Genomic DNA, 6,000 nt, shown 5'->3' on the forward strand with positions numbered 1-6,000 from the left:
GCCAGGTTCCCAGCCTCTCTGACCTGGTCCTTGACTCATCCCTTGGGTCTTTAATATGAACTGTCCTGATGCTTAAGCTGAGAAACAGTTCTGTTGGCCTTTTGTCTGAAAGGAAATTATATCAGCTGCACTATAAAAAAGGGAAAGTCTTTAATATAGAAATAAAGTAACTTGATATAGCTCTGCTAATTCAAGGACAGTATGCCACAATAAAGTCCTTCCAGGTCAATTAGGTTTGACGCCTTTTTTAGCAAATTGTCTACTACAATTGTAATATAACTATGCAAATACTTATTAAATATAACAAAAATTAATCTTAAAATATAATAAAGAAAACCGGACTGAGAAGTGAAATGTTGGAGCAAAGCTTCTGGCAGTTTTTGAATCTTTTTAGATTGCACTGTTTCTTCCCCTTGATGTCACGTAAGTTGAATGAATTACTATGCAGAAAAAAAATAAAAATTTTACTATTAAACAAACCATTATATTCTCCTTCACCCATTCAAATTCAATAGAAATAAAGCATAAAAAAGAAAACAGTTAAGCCTTATTATTACTTTTTCAGTAGATTAAAATGCACTACATAACTTTATCACATGATTAATTTGCTTAGCAAAGTATTTCTTCTCAGAAGACAGTGAAATAGTAACTTTAATGCAGGACAGATTCAATAATCCTAAATTTCCTGTATATAGTTTGAAAATTTGAACAATCCATTAGTCTAATTCTCTAACCTGTGTTTCTGGTTCAAAATCTCCTTCCCGAACTTTCTGTGTAATCTTCAGCTATTCAATACAGAAACTAAGATATGTTCATGATTAAACAGACATCACCAAACAGGCATCTTTACTGAAATCCTGTTTATGCATGTGGCTCACAGGTTAGAAATACATCATTTCTCAGGAGGAGTTAGTTGCTTGCTTTCTGGAAAGAGGTATGGTCCAGAAAGAAGAGTTGGGGGAGAATTTTTACTTGTTGCAAACCTCACATACTAACTGTGTCTGCTATGACAACTCTTCGGGACAATGTGGGGATGGATTATTGGCTAAAAGATCACATTCTTAGAACCTACTAACCAGAAATTCAAATGGAAGGCTCCGCCATCGATGCTCTGAAACAAAGATGTCCAGTCTCTCTGTGTCCCTCACACCACAGTGCCGGCTCCATTGTCAGAAAATGACCCAAGGCAGGCCCAGGGCCTGGCAGGGGCTCCTCTGGTCTCCGCCTTACAGAGGAAGAAACCACCAGCGACTTTGATCCGGTCCAGCCGGAGTTTAAAATAGCATTTCCTGTCTTTGCCAAAAAAGGGACAATTTGATCTTATGAGCAAACAGCAAAAGGCATTTTTGCATTTTTAAAAAAATCTATTGTTGGTTTCTTAAAGTTTCCATAATTACCTAAATTTGAAATGCTAAATGTCGTGAGGACATTTTTACTTTGTTTCTGAGACATGTATTATGTATAAACCTTTTATGACGTTGGGCATTTATACTTAATCTGTCTACTGTTAATAATCCTTATCATTTGATTATGAAAAAAATGAAACAATTGTCTCTTTGCCCGGTGTCATGTTCAAAATATTTGACTTTTAAATGGTGGCCTAAAGAAAAGATTATGCAGCTGCTATTTGCTGAGCATGGAACGGAACTAGCTACATGTCTGTTGAACTCTGGAACTACTGGTAGCTGCTCCATTCTCCTTCCAGGCACTTTCTCGTTCTTTGACAGTTTCGCCAACATGTATCTCGCTCTTGGGCACAACGGCGTGCTTAGTTGCATTTTCTCCTTTTATCCAACATTTCACGTAAAATAAAAGTTATGTGGTAACCACTTCATATCTTGAACTACCAGGAAAGACTGGCCAGGACAAACCCAGGGACACAGACCATGGTTAAGACCAGGGCACAGAAGCGAGGTGGGTGAGGCTCCAGCCTCAGAGTTGAGAAGGCTGCAGGCTTGAGTGGTGCTGTGAGTGATCAGCAGCCCCCTATAGACTCTGCTTTGGGGCCAGGGATCTATTTTGTTCTCATTTTGGATTTTCTATTTGGATGTCTTCGGGTCCACTCCAGGTGAGCGACCTGACTGGGAAGGGGGGGAGGGGGGAGCACAGGTGTTCTAGGCCACTGATCGGAGTGGGAGCATAGGTGCTTGGACCCTGGGAGAGTTCTTTCCTTCACAACTTTTCATTAGAAACAAAACACCAGTTAAGTAATTCTGTTAAATAGAAATCAAGAAAAAAAGAAAAAAGGTGACTATAAAGTGTTTCATCCCGTGCAGACCATAATATTCACGTAGACGTGGGAGGATGCTAAGAACTGAGATGCAAGGAAATGACAAAAGCAAGTTCTCCAAACATTCTGATGAACCCAAATACATTTAAAGTAGCAAAAACACAGAATGCCCTTTGGAGTCACAAAACTGACAAATGAGACAAAGAACTGATTCTATATTTAGTGTGAAGCATTGTTGAATGAGGGAGAGAATTCATCAAATGCGTATAGGGCGTCGACAGAATAATTTTCTTGATTGGAATAATTAATCAAGGCTGAGAGTCCCAGCAGAAAAATGACATATCTTGGCCAGGTTGCCCTTTTAGTCTTAATTTAAAAAATACTTTGAAGCTTCCCAAAAGATGAGTAAATAGCTCCCCTTCAGAAAAGGAAGAACTATTCCTGAGACTTCACAGGTGAATAATGAAACCTTAGCAGCCTTCTAATAGAGAGGACAGGAGGCGAAACAGGGGAGAGAATTTCATCCTGGCCACTGGAGGTCCCACAGGCAGGACAAGGTCTGAGACTTGACGAAGGTCAGCAGGTGCAGGTTATAAAGCACAGGGGCCCCGGGAGGAGAAAGGGAACACTTGGTCTTCTTGCAATCAGTCATGACTAGTAATTTTCAAATGTGATAAAGAGATTAATGAAGAGATCAGATTATATTTGATTATGTTCCTTTTATTCTCTATTGTATTGTGCCTTACATACATAAACTAATTTAATAAAAAAAATAAAATTGCTTTTAAATAACATAATTTTTTACATTAAAAAGCATAATTAGATGTTTTCCTGCACCTGCCAGTTTTTCCTACTTAAGGGAAACCTGTCTGCAGACCATCTGTCCCCATAGGAGGAGACACCAGTGTTCACATGGTGGCATGCGCTATATTTTCAGATTTCGTGTACAAATAATAAGACTGGTCTTGAACATCTGTACCTATTAAGTGATGGCAAATGTTAAACTCTAGAAACAGCAAATATCCACTAAGATCATAATAAGAGAAGAAAACCGAAGCTTTGGAGCCAGAGGGATCTGGGCTCAAAGTCCAGCTGCAGAGTGACTAGCTGTGTCCCTGTACCTTCTGTGAGCTTAGTTTCCCGCCTGTATTGGTTGTAATTTCTAATAAGCTGTACTATTGTAGGAATCAGATAAAACATGTATAAGCCAATGTGAATGTGGTGCCACTCAGAGCTTTAGGACCTCAGTAAGAGCTTATTACAGTTAGTGCAGGGTACGGTTGGCCATTTATATTTCCAGAAATATGGATCCTAGGTAGATGGAGTTTCTGAACTGTGGTGATTTAAAGTCCCTTTGATCACCTAAATATAGAGTCATAACACAGCAAACTTGAAAATGGTTTTTGAAGATGTTAAGAAATGCAAAATTTTCTATTCAAACTAGAAATACTTTTGGCCTCACCTTGCGTGACCAACTGTTTGGTTTGACCAGAAATGAAGGCATCCCTGGAATGTGAGACTCTTATTATAAAAACCAGGGAAGTCCCAGGCCAGCCAGGCAGATTCCGTTGCCCCAGCCCCACCTCACAGGTATCTGGCCTTTTCACTACAACTGGGATTCTCCAAGTTGGGTTCTAACACCAGCAGCTATACCCGTAAACCTGTTAGAACCAACTGAATCAGAAATTCTGGGGACGGGGCCCAGCAGTTGTATTTTCATACCATGCAGCATGCTGAAGTTTAAGAAACATTGGTTGTATGGCTATCACATGTCACTATGTCAGACTGAGACATTTTACAAAGCAGAGTGTGGGAGACTGCAAGCTGACAGGGTCCTTACAGTTTAGATTTGTGGGGGACAGAGGTGTGGAGGACTGGCAGTAAGCTGACAGAGTCCTTGCTGCCCATCCCCCCACCTCACTTGCCTGGTTAAGTTGCTAAAGGCTAAGCTCTTCCCCACAACCTCTGACTGGTTGTTGAGGTTGGTAAAGGCAATTCACATGCCCTGCCCCACAGCTCCATGTTAGCTGTGATCCTGAAGGTTTCTACTCTCCCATCCCCCATGCCCCTCAAAGAGACTGGAGGCAGTTTTCTGTTTACCCTTTGTTTTGTGAAGTTAAGATGTTATGCATGGTGGGGGATTTTCTGCACTTGGGAGAATTCTTGGTTTGCCTCGGAAATGTGGCTTTGTATCTGAACTCTCTTTATTTTCCAAGTGGCTTCGCTCTCTGCATTATAAAATAAGGCCATTTGGGGAAGTCTGGGCTTTTGGTAGGTCATCAGCCACCAGAAGACCTCCTGATCCCATCCTTTTTCTGTCTGTGTTTATTTTCTAATCTTCTGCCCTTCCCACTCAAGACTTGCAAAATTAAGAAGAGTTGCACTGGTTCACGACAGCAGAGCAAAAAGAAATGGAGACTATTACAGCTAGTAATCCCAATTATTAAAACTCCTCAAATTCTGTATCATATCATCACTGAGCTCAGATAATGACCAATGAGGAAGAGAAAGAAGACTAGATACTGCAGACAGCAGAATAGCTCAACTCAGGAGGAAGTGCACCCTGGTAAAGTTCAAGGGAAGGTTGGTGAAGGGAGTGGAGTTATGTAAACTAAAATGTCAACTATAGTCTAACAGCTCCCCTACCTTTGCAAGGTGTCATACATTCAGTATTCAAAACTGGGACAAAGGCAGGAAGTGTCTGGGTAGGGTCACATGATATGTCTGAAAGGAAATAGCCCAGAACCTCTCAAACTAATGCCATATTAGTTCCTCCAGCAACCACACAAGCCAGTTCGTCAGGAAGGCTCAGCTTACTTTTGCAAAGCAAACCAGGGGAATTTTCATAATACCTGGTCACTGGGTATGACTTGAAATATTTAAATGTCTAGACACAGGATTATGCAACAATTCATTTTATCCCATAATTTTGAAATCTTCACAAGCACCTCAGTAGCTAACAAGAGTTTTCTCAGTGAAGGGTTATCCCTTTTCTGGGAGATGGGCAGGAGTGGAGGAAACAGCCAAATAATATCACAATGATGAGTGTGAATGATTGGTGGAACAAATGGGAGGCCATTACACTCTAATTGTTACCAGAATTCCCACGAGAGTTTGGAAATGTTAGTAAAATGACTAAAGTCATTTTGCTTGATTGTTTTTTCATCAATTGCCTTGATTTTTGCGCAAAAATATGACATAATAAGTACATAACAACGTTAGATTTGCCACAGATCTTAATTTTTCCTCCAATATGAGGCCTGATAACCTCCCCCCCCCCCAATTATCTCTCCTTGGTCAGGGATAAAATTACCCATGGCTTCCTCTGTTAACACTTTCCCCTTCATCCTACTGCAAAGACCTAGAGCTCAAGTCCCCGTCTTGCTAATCCTTAGGAATCACAAATGCCAAAGTTTCTGCTAGAGTGTACTAACTTTTGGCTCAGTTGAAATTATAGCTTTCTATTATGCTATTGCAATGTTACATAAATTTAGTTTTAAAAAATATGATGTCACTAGCTTTATACCCACTTGTAGGTCTTTCTGTCTGATCTGGCAAGCTAGCCATGTTCCAGGCAGGCACATTCAATAGCATTACTGCCTCAGCAGATTGGTCCAATTAGCAATCTCAAAGGTAATGTTTCTATCATCTCACATTATTTTCCATTAATTAACAAACAAAAATAGATGTTGAAGTTTCTTCCCAATGGAATGAGCTAAATCATACTCCAAAACTATATATTGAAGATACCCAGAACTTATTACTACATT

The sequence above is a fragment of the Saccopteryx leptura genome, chromosome 4 (genome assembly GCF_036850995.1).
Source record: "Saccopteryx leptura isolate mSacLep1 chromosome 4, mSacLep1_pri_phased_curated, whole genome shotgun sequence".
NCBI lineage: Eukaryota > Metazoa > Chordata > Mammalia > Chiroptera > Emballonuridae > Saccopteryx > Saccopteryx leptura.